General features: G+C 49.8%; 1 protein-coding gene across 1 annotated transcript in view; it reads right to left on the bottom strand.

Moving 5' to 3' along the window:
• The window catches only part of fbrsl1 (fibrosin-like 1), a 263,194-nt gene that overhangs the window by 171,857 nt on the left and 73,837 nt on the right, over positions 1-17,500 (bottom strand). The window lies entirely within an intron of this gene.

Below are 17,500 nucleotides of genomic sequence, written 5' to 3'. Positions count from 1 at the left end.
TGAGGTGTACTATTGTGGAATACCCCCCCCCCCACACACACACACACACACACACACACACACACATACATGGAAATATGTAACATCAACATCATGGTCTGCATAGTAAAATGGTGCTCTCTGGGGACATTCGCAGCCTGAGGCCTGTTTAATGACATGTGTTTAACTTAACACGATGACGTCAACCATTCGTCCTCCTCCCAGAGGAAACACCGGAAATTGATGAGCTATCACGAGGTATTGATCATATCCTCATCAAGTCACGGATCAATCAACCAATAAACCAATACATCCATTAATCAGCATAATGTCAGTTTTAATGAGTTAAGTGGAAGAGTGCTTTGAGCTCCACGTTGTCATGACGTCACCTCACAGAGATCTCAGATAAGCTCCTCCAAGACCGCCATGGTTCTGCAGTTTCATCTCCTAACTGATTTTCCACTATCCGAATGACTGACCTTTATCAATCTCTCTGTTGACCGAGGCTAGCTTGTGAGCTAGACCTCCAAACCTATGTTGCATGGCACTTGCATTTCACCACAGTTGAAAACGAATAATTCAGTGATAAATAATAGTACGACTGAAAAGCCAGTGTTCTTATTCATTAATCATTTAAAGATTTAAAGATACATTACAGATTAACTGAAGACTCAACGAATCAAACCACAGGCCGAGATCCAATTATATTACCGGCCTTTAGACATTTCGCACATTCAGAACCGGCCATTCCTGTGCCTTCACTGCGTGCATTTACTTGTTCGCATTGTATCTGTATGTGTGTGTGTGTGTGTGTGTGTGTGTATTTGTGTGTCGATGTGTGTGCCTGTATGTGCGTACGTGTATATCTATGTGTCTGTGTGTATCTGTCTGTGCGTGCGTGTGTGAGAGTGGATTGTGTTATGTGTGTGTATATGAATGTGTGTTTGCGTGTGTGTGTGTGTGTGTGTGTGTGTGTGTGTGTGTGTGTGTGTGTGTGTGTGTGTGTGTGTGTGTGTGTGTGTGTGTGTGTGTGTGTGTGTGTATGTGTATGTGTATGTGCATGTTTATGTTTGTGTGTATGTGTGTGCGTGTGAGAGTGGATTGTGTTATGCGTGTCTGTGGTGGCTTGTGACTATCTGATCCGGCTGACCTACATTCACGCTGCGCGCTGCTCACGTTTGGCTCACTGTGTGAAGCCAGCGGCCTCGCCAGTGGGGAGGCCGGGGAGTGGGCAGACAGCACAGCGCATGCACAGGCTGACAGTCTGTCCGCTCCAGAGACCGCGTGGCCACCCTCTGTCGCCTGGGTGTGCACTCTCCTCCGTGAGACACACACGCACACCTGGGTGCTCTCATTTGCGTATGTCTGGGCACATCATCAGTACACCTGGGCACGATAGGATGTGTGTGTGTGTGTGTGTGTGTGTGTGTGTGTGTGTGTGTGTGTGTGTGTGCTTATGTATGCAGGGTAATTCACTGTCCCTAACACATTATAGTGTAGTGTATATGAATACATTTATGTATGTGTGTGTGTGTGCGTGCGTGCGTGCGTGCGTGCGTGCGTGCGTGCGTGCGTGTGTGTGTGTGTGTGTGGTACATTCTGCCATGAGGCTATTTCCCGGTCAGTCTCACTTTCATCTAAATAGGAACACAAGGGCTCTAAACAAGGGTTTAATATAAAGAGCTGCGTGCCTAGGGACGCCTGGGCCCAGACCAGGAAGAGCAATTAATGGAAAAAGAATTAGAAGAAGATGAAGTAGGAGGAGGAGGAGGAGGAGGAGGAGGAGGAGGAGGAGGAGGAGGAGGAGGAGGAGTAGAAGACGGAAGGAGAGAAAATAGAAAGTGATGCCAGGTGTCCATACATAAACTCCCTGAAGCATAGCAATCTCAGCGTGCCTTTATTTCCCAGTTTAGACACCACGGGGCTCCCCAGTATGTGCGTCTAGATTGTGGATATTAATCCTGTCAGTCGTCACTCTCTCGGATACAGCACTGCTTTGAATCCTAGATCTTTATCGAAAGCTTTGCCTTTTATTCCCTCGTCTTCTCAACCTGACCCACACTTAGGACAGCCACACACCCCCCCACCCCCCCCCACACACACACACACACACACACACCTACACAGAGCCACAGCCCCCCACACACGCACACACACAGAAAAGAGGGTGATTTCATTGCTTTTCTTTTTTTTTTGGAAGAAAATGATCCGCTCTTGCAGGCACCGAGCAATTGACTAACGCCCAGCACCACTTTACCAAACGTCCACCGAGTGAATTGCATTAAAGTGAGCGAGACAGTCGGGGCAAATCACATAAATCTATAGGCCAACGGCCGTGCGAGTAAGAGGGATCCCATAAGACCTCTCTCTCTCTCTCTCTCTCTCTCTCTCTCTCTCTCTCTCTCTCTCTCTCTCTCTCTCTCTCTCTCTCTCTCTCTCTCTCTCTCTCTCTCTCTCTCTCTCTCTCTCTCTCTCTCTCTCTCTCTCTCTCTCTCTCTCTCTCTCTCTCTCTCTCTCTCTCTCTCTCTCTCTCTCTCTCTACGCCATTACCTCTCTGCGATTTCTATCATTCTGCTCAGTGGATTTTCGGCCGCAGCCATTGTCCCCAAGATGGGAGATACAGCAAAATTGCCTGTCTACTTGACCTTCCAGAGATGGAATAGCTTTTTATCTACGCTTTGCTTGTTCCCTTGTTCTCCTTCACTCTCACTCCCTCTCTCCCCGCCCATCTCCCCCTCTATCCTCTCTTTCTCCCTCCGTCTCTTCCATTTCTAACCCACGGCAGTGTCGAGGCCGGACCAACGTGTCCATTCCTGCGCTTTTTTTTTGTCGAAGCGGGAACGATTTGTGGTGTACATCAAACGCTTCCCGTCGTGATCGGAAAAGCCATCATCAAACACCACACCACCCCCTAGCGGGAATCCATACAGGCCAACGGTACGGGGCGCCCTGTGGCGGCACTGTGGCGGCACTGTGCTGTTTAGACGCTAACAATGGGCCCGGTTGTTTTCCCCCTGCAGCCTGAGGCGCTGTGATTACGCTAAGTGTGTGGAAGCCTGCGAAGGATCAGGAGGGTACAACGGACGTTCTGTTACCCTGACAATAGAGCGCTGTAGTGGTGGCGGCTCATACACAGATTATAAAGGCGGAGATGTGCACACAACAGACAAGTGGACATCCGCATACACACTCTCACACAAAGGTTTTATTGTTGTTGATAATAATGCGTTATTAGATGAGTGTTTAAAGGAGGGGTGGGTAAGTTTGAGTGGCGTCTAGCAGTGAGGTTGCATCCCCCCCCCCCACCCACACACACCCTTCCAAATGGTGTAAGAGAAGCTACGGTAGCCTATCTGTTTTGCTCCATCATTTACATTTAGTAAAGTTACATTTTTATACACATCGTCAAGATAAACTTTCCTCCTATAGCTTGTTTGGACATAGTACGAGAAAACCCAGCCTTTTCCCCAGCACACTACACAGTGTGCAAAGTGTGTCTGTGATGGATCCAGGGAATTTACTGCTACATCCATTCCGTGACATCATTTCCCACAGGTCTGGATCCTCATCTCCTCGTTAGCCTTGCACCAATTAATCAGCAGCAGCAGCTTGTTTCCTTCCAAGGGCAAACGTCTGGACTCATTCTGCCCTCAGTGAGAAGCGCACATGGAAACACAAAGCCAGTCTCACAGACGGCCTCAATTCACTCCAGCGCATGTCCCCAACATGGACAGCGTTTATCTAGTGTGTGTCGCCCCACCAAACACTAATTGGAGTGCATGCCATTCACAAATATGTACTCGATTTGTCTCCTGCTACCTTCCTCTCTCTATCCTTAACTTAATGTGTTGATGTTTGACTTCCAGCCGAAGGGGTCTGGATGCGCTCCCCAATGTCAGCAGATTTACTACATGAATGACCCTTGCAAGATGCCCTAAATTGTAGGGAGTTCATTGAATGAGCAGGTATGGTTTAGGCCCCAAACCATACCTGCCCATCCATGACATATCTCAAAATCACCGTAAGTCGGACAAAGAATGTCTGCTAAATGGTTAAATAAAATGAATAAACGTGTGCAGTTGGTGTCTTGGTTATAAACAGTTTTGATTGGTACAGACAAACCAGCCCAACACATCTGTCCAAAACCAATCTCCCTTCCTGGGTGAACGTTACACAAGAAGCTGGGTTCAAACACCCGGTGACGGACTAGAGCCTCTGTGCGAGGAAGTTGGTTTCTGTTCAAATACAGACGACATGTGTTACTGAACCGTGTTGGCCCGTCATAACCTGAAGGGCTCAGGTCAGAGCTGCAAGGCCGGTTTACCTGAGAGCTCATGACATGAGGGGAAGAAGGTCAAGAGGGAACCGTACTCACACACACACACACACACACAAAAGCTCTCAACTCGGGAAAATGTGTCTTTCTCCGTCCATGACTCTTCATCTCCTGCGCCAGGAGATGTCCGACCACAGCTGCGGGTCATGTCAAGCTTGGTTTGGTCCAGGGCTCCCTTGGAAGGCCCTTGTTTTCTATGTTCTATATGAAGACATATGTGTCACGAGGGTCTGTGTGGACCACTATGCCGGCGACCCTGTGCGATTTGTGGCCGTGCAGACTGTATACCTCTCTCTCTCTCTCTCTCTCTCTCTCTCTCTCTCTCTCTCTCTCTCTCTCTCTCTCTCTCTCTCTCTCTCTCTCTCTCTCTCTCTCTCTCTCTCTCTCTCTCTCTCTCTCACTCAAATGCCTGGAGTAAAACAAAACTTAAATAAAACAATAGACAAATCCTACAATAAAAACCCCATAGTATTTAAAGAAGTCAGCCTGGAGAGCTTGAAGACACGTCTTTGGTGTTGTGCCCGGTTGTGCGGCTGTGTGTTAAGTGACGGCCTGTGACAGAAGGAAGCGTCTGACAGCCTTCATGAGATAAGGCTGACGGCACCAACAGCGGCTGAGAGTGTGTGTCAGAGACGAGACGGGCTCTGGGAGACTCCAGCTGAACCCAGATAGGGCCACCCCAGGCTTAGACGTGTCAGCACAGAGCTTAGCTCCGCCCCTCCCCCCTCCCCCCCCTCGTTCACCCCTCCTAGCCCAGATCAGTCAGTTCAGATAACACAACGCGATAAGATAAGTCCCCAACACACATTTGACAAGAGATTATGTTTAATAACACCATTAGCTAATTTGTCTCCCTGAGTAGACTCAAAGTAAAAACAGATAAGGGGTTAGAGTCTGATGTGAGGGGCGCCCCAGATAAGGCAATCTGCCCCGTCCTCCCCGACCCAGCTGCTAACGTGATTGTGTGTCGGCTGCGTCGCCAAGACAGAGCCATGGTGCTCTGTGGGAAACGTAGTAAAAAACGCTGGGCTATATCGCGCCGAGTCAAAGAGCATTGCTTATGCTCTTTATGACGCAAATAATATCTTACTTTGCGTTATCTTTTCATTGACGTGCGCCTTTCAACCACACAGTGATACCCTGGTTTACGTTGCAGCGAGCGTAATTACCCTATCGTATCAGATAAGCCCGGGAGTAATCTGCCTTTTATCTGGTTGGCGGCCATGTTACTCCCTCCCTCGCTCTTGTCATTCGCTGAGTATTTCTTGGCACGGCCGCGACAGCACCGCAGGGGTGTGTGGGTTTGAAACAACAGAAGACACGCAGAGACAGCGATAAGGTTGTTAAAAGTGTTTCAGTCCCCGTCAAAGTCAATCTGTCAAAAGACCGACCCGAACAACTGACACATGGTCGTACCTGAGCGGTAGGGCACGGTGGGGGCGGAAGGAAAAGAAAGAGTTAGAAACAGAGAAGGAGAGCGAGAGGGAGGAAGGAGGGCTATAGTGGAAAGCGATAAAAGAGAATTAGAGAAAGAACAAGTGAGTGAGGGGAATAGAGAGAAAGAGAGGGGGGGTGGTATGGGTTGAGTGGAAGAAAGGGGGTTAGAGTGGACGAAAGGGCGGGAGAGAGAGAGAGAGAGAGAGAGAGAGAGAGAGAGAGAGAGAGAGAGAGAGAGAGAGAGAGAGAGAGATGGGGGTAAAGTGGACGAAAGAGAGAGGGAGAGAGAGAGCATGAGAGAGAGAGAGAGAGAGAGAGAGAGAGAGAGAGAGAGAGAGAGAGAGAGAGAGAGAGAGGACATTTCCAGCCCTGTTTGAATGAGCAAAACCCGCAGTGCGAGCCAGCACAGCTTGTCGCAAAGCGAAAACACCTGCTGATGCGGTGCTGGTTGTAATCCAATAGGGGCTGTAAGTCATGGAGAAAGTGCATCAAGGCAGGCAGGCTCCCCAGGGCTCCTGGCCGCCAAATAACATAAAACACCTCTGCTTTTGTTGAAACTGGAGATAAGGGCTCGCATAAATCCGACCGGCGGAGCTCAATCAGCAGGTAGGCCGCTTTGAGGAGCGCTTTCAACAACTCACTGTGAAGGCGAGTAAATACTGAGGACGAAACACACACACACACACACACACACACACACACACACACACACACACACACAGAGAGACGCACACATGTGTACATGTACTTCACAATCCAGGCATCTGGAAAACATCTAAGCTAGTTATATGCCTGCATGAGGCCTGCCACATTCCAGCAGGGCTAGCCGTGTGGGAGAGGTAAGCCACGCGGGGAGCCACGGCGAGGGGGAACAGCGGAGGGAGAGATGGGGGGCCGCGGGGTAGGGGGGGGGGGGGGGGGGGGGCGCGGGTAATGCTTGCAGGAGGGCCGTGTTGTAGGAAATCGATCCCTTCCAGGGGAGAATGAGCTGGGACGCTGTGTTAGCGTATTAATGCTCCCTCGCTGCCCCTGTTGGCTCTCTGCTGGCATGCCTGCCGCCGGAGAGTATCGGATTCCCCAGCTCACCTGAGCCGCTTAAGACTCCAGACAAATTCTCCATGTTGAGTCAGGATTGATTTACAATCTTGGATCTTACAGTAGACCCGGCAGAGGCATGTTACCAATTCTGAGTCTGTGGTTAACTGCATTGTCCTGGAATCCATAAATAATTAGGAGGGTAATCGCATTGTATTAGCTTTTAATCGGAGAGTGCTGTGTTACCATTGACTTACCATAACTTGAGGTCGTGACATCGTTTCGAAGAGAAATGCACTTTTGACCTGAGCAAGTATATTCCTGTTGTTAGCTTATCTAGATACATTTCCACAAACGGCAGCACTAGCTTTGTCTTGCCAAGATCAGCAGACAATCCATATTTAATCGTCCAGTTCAACGTGTGGCGCTCCCGTTCCCAGTCAGCATCCACAGCCAACAAATACATAACACAAGACATCACAAGTCACTCAGCACATGACAAACCGGGGGACTGGATCAATGGAGACGGGTCTGGGGGAGGGGGAGAGGGGAGCGAGGTATCATTAGAAATGACTAATGTCCCCGGGGCCATACGGTGACCAGGAGGGACTTTGTTAAATGGCGTCGCGTGGCAAGGTCGGTGTCGGCCATTTGTCCGCCGGCTTGGCAGGGGGGGGGGGGGGGGGGGGGGGGTGGGGAAAGGGGGCAGGGTCACGAGCCGGCACGCCGTAGCTCAGCGGCCGCCTGACAACCTCAACGGCACAAGCGGGCGATGGGGACCCTCCATCTTCTCTGTCACTAGGGGTGGGGGGGGGGGAGGAGCAGCATGGAGCTGAGAAGAGAAAAAAAACGCCCGCCCGACCCCACCAACCCATGACCGCCACCCTGCTCCCCTCCCTCCTCGTCCTCTCGGAGGCATCCATCACAGCGCTCCCCACTGGGGCGTGGGTAACGAATCGACTTTCCAACGGAGCGCTAATCAATCCGGCTCTGGCTGCCTCTCTCTGGGAAACATTTATGGGTCGCCATAAAGCAGGCCTTTGGGGCGTTACGGCACCCAGTAATCCAGCTAAGTGAGCAATATTTCCCCTCTCTGGGGAAGCGGTGAGACGGGCCGGGACCATAAATAGCAGAGTTAATCTGTGGCCTTGACTCCCTGGCCGGCCATGGGCGGTGGGTGGTGGCGGGCCTGCTGGGACCAGGTGGGGGGGCCAGGTACGGGCGGCGGGGGGTGGGAGGCCAGACCTGGCCAAGGTAACACCACCACCATGCAGAGTTTGGACCCAGGGACCGGCCTTCTGCAGAGTCTGCCTGTGAGTGAGTGTGTGCGTTTTTGTTTGTGGGTGCAGATTTGCAAATAGCTGTGTTTGTGTGTGTGTGTGTGTGTGTGTGTGTGTGTGTGTGTGTGTGTGTGTGTGTGTGTGTGTGTGTGTGTGTGTGTGTGTGTGTGTGTGTGTGTGTGTGTGTGTGTGTGTGTGTGTGTGTGTGTGTCTGTGTGTGTGTCTGTGTGTGTGTTTGTGTGTGTCTGGGTGCGTGTCGTAGCCAAGAGACCCATAAAGTAGCCATGAATTAAAACACTGCATCATCACCATAAACTGTCATTGAACCCTTGCCAGACATACACTCTACGTAATGTAGAAGGTTAAAGTGTAGAGGTGAAGAAGGATGAGTAGAAAACTGCATCTCTGCGTTAACATTTAAGGTTATGAGTTTAATGATTTATTGGGTGTGAAACTAAATTCAAAAGCTTTTTTTAGTGTCTAAACCATGGTGGATGGATCACCGTTTTTTTTTTTTTTTTTTTTTTTTTTAAACGTTGGCCAACAAATATAGAAATAGTGCTTCAACGTGTCTGTTGAAAATAAACCACAGAAGGAAAACTCTGAGGCCTGCGATCCTGCAGGGCCCTTTCAGACCTCCTGCCAAGGTCAGTAAGTCCTCCCTTGAAGGGGAGCCACTTCTTCACTTCCTACCCGGCATGTTTGAAACGGATCCGTCCAGTTTCTTCACTTCATCTTTGAAAAAAAAAGAAAAATATTTCCTCTCAGGGCACCACTGGGAGTTCCTCATAAAGCAACGCTCTGGATGTAAAAATCTACACTAGCCTTGGGTTTAGTAGCGCCTGAGGGTCTCCGGTAGTGTCTCCCCTCACTCCTCTAACTACCCCCGCCCTGGCGCCGACACCACCACTACCGACACCACCACTGCACAAAATGAAATAAGGTTCAACCCGGTCTTATTTCATTTTATTTCAATCCAGCCCTCATGCATCAAAACATCTCCCCCAGGAACCTCCCGGCATAGGCCTTTTGTCTCCTTTAAGCTGGAAGGCCAAGTCTCTTCATCACAGCAAGGGAACAGGAGTCAAGGTTTTGAACCCCCCCACTCATCCCACCACTCCGCTCAGCTCCAGCTCTGCCTGCCCACGATCTTCCTCCGGGCGGCCTGCAAGCCGGCTTGTCAGTCAGGGAAGCCTGCCACTGCTGTGAGGTTGCAGTTGTAGGTCAGCAACCCGCTGTATTTTTTCAAACAATCGGAGCTCGGCAAAGACGGGACAGGTGTCCATGGAAACAATGTTGTGCGCAGATGATTTTCCGCGGCTACAGCTTTGGGATAAATCAAAGGAAAACGAACAAAGCGATGTCTGTTTCCACGACTCTTTGACTAAGCATGGATGAAAGGTTGGGAGATGGAATGCAATAACTGGTTAGAATTTATATCTATTTATCCCCCATTATCAGCCTTGAGTGAAAATGGCATTAATAATGAATGCATGGATGTTTTTACTGTTAAACAATATGGGCAGATAGACTTAAAAAGGTGGTCAAATTCCCAGTATGCCTTCAAATGCCGTGTAGATAGCCTGGGCTCGAATCAATAGATAAAAAAAGGTTCAGGAACCCTGAGGCAGGATCGCGATCCTCACTAGAGTAGTATGGAAATTAATGTGCCTCTGATATCCCTGTTGAAAGGGCCCCGCACTGTATGGGATTTACTTAATGGGAGAAAGAAAAAAGTGGTTTTGAATAACGGCCAATTAATCCAACCTTGAAATGCGTTTAAGGCTTTCGTCTTTCATAGTCAAGACCGGCTTTCATCGCCTCACTTTTCTTTTTCTTTCCACCAGGAAAAACAGACTCTTGCCAGTTGGACGTGCAAGCTTTGGGGGAGTGTGAAGGAGTGAGAGAGCCGGAGAGCCTTTGACATGTTCTTTGATTCCGCTATTTGCCGCCCTCCATCTTATCTTCTTCTCATGTATTTTTAGCTGCAGCTAGCACACGGCTAGCATCCAACCTCTTGTGGCTAACCGCCGCTTTGGGCTTCATCAAGTGCATTGTTCTCCCCCCCCCCTCTCCCCCCACTTTGAAGCTCTGTACCCAGCCCTCCCCAGTGTGATGGAGACCTGGGCACGGTCCAAGAAAGCCCCCGTAAGGCTTCCAGGCAGCCCATCTGAAGCTTAGGGAGGCCAAGGGTGGAGGAGGAGAAGGAGGAGGAGGAGGAGGAAGCAGGCTGGCTGTGGTTTGAGTGATGCAGAAGCTCCTGCAGCCTCTGCTGCTGTTGCTCCTGGTGCTGGCCCAGCCTGAGTAATGCTCCCCAGCTTCCAAATCATTTCCACTTGGACCAGCCATGAACCCCCTGCTCCAATTGGAAGCGTATGGTCTGGATGGAAGACAAGAATTCCTTTATTCCTTTATCTTATTATTGCTCTTTCCTTCATAGGGGTGTAGGCCGGCTCCCTTATAAGGCTCCAGAGTCTTACTCTCTCTCCCCAAAATGTCCCATCTGGGATGAATAGCTTGTCTTATCTTATCGCTCTTTAGGTCTGTGGCTGTCTCATTCTCGTCCTCTCTCTCTTCTCTCTCTCGATCTGTCTCTCCCTGTCATTCTCTCTGGCTCTCTGTCTCTCTTAGCCCACCGATGTCCAGTTGAAGAAGTGGTGTAACCACAGCCCTGGGATACGGGGGGGTTGATGGGAACAGGGACAGAGGACTAGAGTGTCATGGTGATCAACGATTATCTCGGTCAGGAGACGGGAAAAAACCTCCATCCTGAACACCTCTTCCGGAGCGTTGGGTCGGCACACCACTCCCAAGAACCAACGGGGGGAACCGGAATTATCGACCAATACTCAACACACGTGAGCCCCGTGAGTCAACGCGAATCAAGACAAATTAAGAGAGGAGGCAATGCTGCAACCCAGGGGGAGATGATCTCCTTAGCTCTGACAGCGAGCGAGCCTGTGTAAAACCTCCCCTTTATCTCTCTCAACAATCAGTCTAATTATGTTCAATGGAGGAGTCCAATTAATCCACTATTGTCAGCCCCTGGCTAAGTGTTTCTCTGCCTCCTCGCACTGACAGAGCCCGCACATGCACGCGCACGCGCACACGCACACACACACACACACACACACACACACACACACACACACACACACACACACACACACACAGTGTGTGTGTAGGAATCTGCAATTAACACCAACCCAAATGTATCTAGTGCCTCTTGCCTCAGCTTCTGACTTCCTCCAATTAGGCTTAATCAATTCCACTGGGAGCTGGTGGGACAGGGCACTGCGGTGCTGGTGGGCGGGGGGTTTTCACCGTCATTGTAATTTGTCAACACAACTATTAACAAACCGCTACACACAAACTACACATAAATATGGGCCTGTAGCCCACAGGCTGTATGTCCAGGAGGTGGTGTTCTGGCAAGAACCGAAAGCTTGGATTACATTTACAATTAGGGCATTTAGCAGACGCTTTTATCCATTTGTCGGAAGAAGGTGAAACAATATATCGCTGTTGGTACAGTAAGGATGTAACCTAGCGATTGTTAGTGCTTTGCACTAACAATCGCTAGGTTAACCCATTCCCCGTAAACAAGAAAATACGGGATCTGGTGAAAGTTGAAGCTACGTTAGTAAACAGCTATCAAGTCAGTGTTAAACTAACTGCATGTCATACTTTCAATGAAAGAAGAACAAACTCCTGCACCTAAAGCTTTTGTTGAGAAGAAAGATGTTTTTTCGTCGCTCAGTGAGTGGAGGGGTTCCAGACTGATTGCAGTTTGCAATTCGTCTGGCAATGCGAGGCTACACAAGCTACCTGTAGCCAACCTTGAGCAAAATGCCCAATCCCCGGCATGTGCATGAAAGACACGATCTGAATTCATTGTAAGCCGCATTGGATAAAAGCCTCTGATGAAAAACGAAAATACAGGCAGGAAACCTGATATGACATCGCTGTTGCCAAGACGGTATCTTGAACGACCTTGTGTATATGCCCGGCTGTACATACGCTGCAAGGTACAATAATGGAAGAAGTAGACAAAAAAACATACAAGGCACATCTCAATCAATCTATTTAGTTAGACATTGACCTTGCGCTTCAATTTTGTTGGCATTTCCCTCATCTGCATCAGTCCTTGGCTTGTACCAAGCCCTTTCCTTTCTGACTATTCCACCTTGCCAGTTGGTTTGTGAAGAACCAATCAAAGACACACTTGACAATGTGTCCTTCTGTTTGGGCCTTTGTGCTCCGCCTTAGGAAAGGCAGTTTCTACATCTACCGCTGTGGCATATGAATATAATAGTCAGGAGAGAACAGCCATTGTGTCAATACCGACGTCAGTGAAGAATGGTACGACTTCCAGCCTAACAAGCAGACAGGAAGCAGCCGCCGCTGTGCAGTGTCGCGGTATGTAACATCCACATCACGTCTGGTCTGCTGCTCCGATCGCCCGCGGGACGTCTGGAACGGTGGCCGACTACATTGGAAGTGAACCTGAACACTTCAGGTGCAGTGCAAGCATGTGTGAGGCCGACCGAGGCTCCACAGGTTGTGTGTTAAAAAATTGTATAGACACAATGTGCATGTTGCACGAGTGTGGATGCACTCATGCAAGTTTGTACATGTATGTGTGCATATTTGTGTGTGTGTGTGTGTGTGTTTGTGTGTCAAAATACACGTGTTAACATACTGATCTGCATGCGTATGCCTGTGCATATTAGTGTGTGTGTTTGTGTCTATTGACACATGTGCGTTAACATCTATTCCTGAGTGTGTGTCGCCTCTCAGACTCATTGCCAGGCCGGCCTCCCTCGGGTCCTCACCCTTGCACTGTCAAATAAAAGTGTCACCTCTGGCACGGCGTGCCGACGGGCGGGTAGGTTCAGCTCGGTGGAATAACCACGTTACGAACCCGCCGTAAACGCCACTAATGTTTAATGGCTGCCTGTCAGGGGGAGAGGGCGCGGGCGCAGTCAGAAGCCGTGCAGCCAAGTGTGTGTGTGTTCACCGCGATGCATGGCTGACTGCATCTTCCAACCCGAGTGGAAAATAAGAAGAAAAGATTGCACTGTGTGTGTGTGTGTGTGTGTTTGTGTGTGTTTGTGTGTGTGCGTGTGCGTCTGCACACACACTTTCATTTCGTACACAATGAAAGTGTGTGTGTGTGTATATATGTGTACGTGTGTGTGTGTCGATGTTTGTGTGTCTCTGGTCGCATTTGTGCGTCCAGCGGAACAAACAAACGCAGCCAAAAACCGCCATCCCTCTAATTCACAAACTCGGCGTGACCTTTTCAGCCTGAACCGTTAATAACGTAGCTAAGACGGGCTGTGGTGCTTTATGGAGCCTTACCCGACCCCCAGCCTTAGCCCCCCCAGGCGCCAGGTCACCCACCAGCCCGTGTGGGGGTCAGGGGAGTCAACCATCAGCAAAATCATTGATACGATCTGAGCTTCTCCGGATGGATGGTTTCAGATAGGCGGGGGAGGGGGTGGGGGGGGGGCATGGGCGAGCCAGGCCAGATCAATGGAAGCAGAAGACATCCAACCCCTGGTTATAGGATGTGGAAACCCCCCAGAAACAGGGCAGCCATTTTACAATGGGGGAGAACGTCAGTCTAGGAGATGCTACTTGTCAGTCTGAGCAGGTTGAAAAGTGAAAGCCATTTTTGGTCTGAATGGAACATGATATTATGGGCCTTTTTGTGTGTGAGTGTGTGTGTGTGTGTGTGTGTGTGTGTGTGTGTGTGTGTGTGTGTGTGTGTGTGTGTGTGTGTGTGTGTGTGTGTGTGTCTGTGTGTGTGTGTGTGTGTGTGTGTGATGTGTTTGATGTGTGGAAGTGAAGATTGAATACTGGAGTGAATACAGTCGAAGAAGGAGGTGAGTATTACATTCATTCACAGACAGAAAACACACACACACACACACACACACACACACACACACCCTGGGACGCCTTCGACGTAAAACAAGCAGTGGGAGCACGTTAAGATTTCAAGGTATTATCTCAAAAGCGGGGGGGAGGGGAAATTGCAGATTAATATTTAATGGGGGATGGAGAAGAATGGAGGGAGGGAGGGAGGGTTGGGGATGGGGGGCCGGGGAGTAGGGTCGAGGGGCATCCGACTCGGTAGACGGAAGAGGCACATGCCTGACCCCCGCTATCGCGCTCGCCAGGCACGCATTTCTACCGCCCGCTTGGCGGAAGTGTGTTGTTTTTATTGTTATTTGTACTGTAGGTGTGATGTGTACATTAGGTATGTGGGTGTTTTTGAATGTAAAGTACGCGTGTGTGTGTATCAATCAATGGATGGATGGATGGATGAATGAATGCATGACTGAATGCACGCATATATATGTGTGTTTGTAAGGACGCATGTATGTTTGTACTGTGTGTTTGTGCATGAAATGTACACAGAGGGACTCCCGAGCCTGATCAATGAAGGGACAATAAACCACAGCAGGCCCAGCCCCATGCAGAGTGGAGGACATATGGTAGACCTCACTCACCGATAAGAAACACTACCCCCCCCGCCCCCCCCCCACCCCTATAAACCCCTCATGCGGCCCGGGTCAGTTAATCCCCATCAGGACTCATGGAGGACCCCTCCTCCCCAGGGGTCATCGGTAAGAATCCCCCCCCCCCCCCCCATCTGGCTCCCTGAGGGAGTGCTCGGCCCTGTCTGCCGCCGCGGCCCCTGTGTATACCCCCGGGGGGTCAAACCAATCTATTGTGCCACGGCAATCACTCCACCCTCCCCTGACTCAGCTACCCTCCCCTTCCATTTTTTTGGGGGTTTTGTTTGCGCAACCCCACCACCCATCCACCCCCCCCCTCCCCCTCCGCCTCCTCCCACTGGCTCCGCCTTCTCCCCCTCCCGATCCATTTTGCATACACACTTCAACTGCTGAGCTCTGGGGAGCCGTCCAGGACATGGCTGTGGCTTTCTTCTAGTGCGGGTGGTCCCTCCCCTTCTCTCTCTCCCCCCCCCCCCCCCCCCCCCCCCTCTCTATCAAAAGACACCACATTGCCGTCCCTTGGGGGGTGCATGGGAGGGTCTGCGGGAGGCAGGGGTGGATGGGGAGGTGGGTCTTGTCAGCTGTCATGATGTAAGTGGCCCGGGGGCTAATGACAGGATCTATAGTACATGAAAACACAATCACAGAGCCCCGGCTCATTGCTACTGTGTGAATGGCCTTTAAAGAGCCACAGCCACCGAACACATGCTGTTCGCTGCCAGGCATATAATCCACACAATGTCACCTAAATCACAGCCTATTCACACACCACTGGCTAATCATTCCCCGGACCGCGCGGCGCAACCCACCCCCATCAACTTCATTTTTAAATCACCATCATCAGCCATTTTATTCCTGAAAGTTTTCTTTTCTAATTCTGGTAAAAAGTTTGTCGCTGAGCCGGATAGCTACGTTTTTCCACCGAAAACGAGGGAGAAGCGAGCGAGAGAGAACGGCGTTTGACCTTGCAGCACGGCGTTATCTTTGTCGTTTAATGAGCTGATGCGGGTGCCGACGGCGGCGGCGGCGATGCTGAGCGTGCGGCCCACGCGCCCACCAGCCCTTCCTTTTCCTCCCTTTTTTCCTCTTCCAGGAGCGGGCTTTCATTATCTCCTACAACCTTGTTTTCATGGCAACATCTCGCAGCCACATTAAGCATCCATTAGCAGTCACAGCAGGGCACCGTGTCGACGGCACCTGCCGCCGACGAACCACCGTCTGGGCTGAGCGCTGGAGTTCCAAGACGCTCCGGTTCACATCAGGCACGCAAGATGGCAGAGGGAGAAGGGGGAGACAAGAGAGAAATATAGAGGATAGATCACCCTCCGTGTTTCTTTTTTGAATGGGAACAGTGACCCCTAGTGGAGAAAGTGGTACTCGCCGAACCGAGTAATATATTCACTGAAGAAAGGCAGAAACGCGTCTGCACACGGTGGGCTTTAGGTAGGAGAGTTGTGATGGTAATGCAGGTGGCATGCAGCAGGGGGCAGTGTTGAACCGTAACAGAAACCGAGCATGTGCTCCTCCACACCATTCGAGGCTGATGATGTAAACTGTGGCTGGTGGAGCACACATCTGTTTCAGTGACAACGTCTAATTACATATAATCTATCGCAGTTAACTTCCAGCAATGCTTCAAAAAACAACAACAGAGGCAGAGGCTTTAACAGATTGGTCCTGTCTAGCTCAATGGATAGAGCATGGCATTAACACCAGCGTATTAACACCAGCGTAAGGGCTTTGACCCATAATAGGGTGACCCATGCTACAAAGTTATAGACTCAGTCTTTGGATGAAAACATCCACCAAATGGAAAAGGAAAATTAATAAAAATCTGGATTTCATTAGTAAACCTATTAGTTGAATGCAAGTTATGGAAGCTAAATACCACATAATTCATGTATACATACATACATAATAGATATATGTCTGTGATCAAAGATAAATAGCAGAGACATTAGGGGATTATGAAGCAATGTGTTTAACAGGGTACTGCATCATTTAACTTGTATTCACCCCAAAGAAATGGAGGCTAATTGACATGCAGACTTGCTGAGAACAAATTGTTGTAATGACAAACTGGGAGGAGTGGATCAGTCAGCGCTGGACGCTTTTCCAGAGCGCTGCCAACGCCCCCTGCAACATCTCCACCACAGCGCAACGGTGGCACAGCACTCAGTGACAATCGGTTTTATATTGTGTCCCTGTTGGCGAGAGCCGTCAAAACACTAGGCTAAGAAAACCCTCGACTGACCGGAGGAGGTTTCCCGGGACCAGGCGTGACAATTGAGGACACGCCAGGCCACTGGCTTCCACATAACTCCTCTCAACCTTGAAGCTGCCACGCTAATTATCCCAGCCCACTTTCAAGACACTGGATAGCTTTAAACAAGAACAGCATGAGGAAGTCAAAGCCATTAGCACAAATTAGCATTTGTTTTGGTCGAAGATACATTTATGAAAAACATAAACATGCATAAAACACACATGATTACACGAATGCCCAAACACAAATCAATTGTTAATAGTGGTTATTATAAAGTCCAGGGCCAGAAAGGGGCAAAGGTCTAAACTAAATATAGAAGCCAATCACAGTCAGCATATTAACTGGAGGGATTTAAAGAAGCAACAGTATAGTAATTGAAGTCATCAGATGGTCAAAGTAAATTATCGAAAAATTTGTTTTTTGCTGTCCAGGATATGACGGAAAGATCCACCATTTGATTATTAGTTCCTCAGACTTAAGGGTTTTCCTTTGGGTTTCTTTGGCTCATGTTGTGTGTGTGTTCAGTGGAATGTGTTGGTGTTTGCTCAGCACTTAGAGGGGTGTTGGTGAGTGGGGGTCGTTGAGGTCAAAGGAGTGTGTTCTGTGATACCCTGGAGCGATGCATACCTAGAGTGTG

The sequence above is a fragment of the Gadus chalcogrammus genome, chromosome 6 (assembly GCF_026213295.1).
Source record: "Gadus chalcogrammus isolate NIFS_2021 chromosome 6, NIFS_Gcha_1.0, whole genome shotgun sequence".
NCBI lineage: Eukaryota > Metazoa > Chordata > Actinopteri > Gadiformes > Gadidae > Gadus > Gadus chalcogrammus.
Note: the sequence above shows the minus strand (reverse complement) of the source record. Positions and strands in the feature narration are given on the sequence as shown.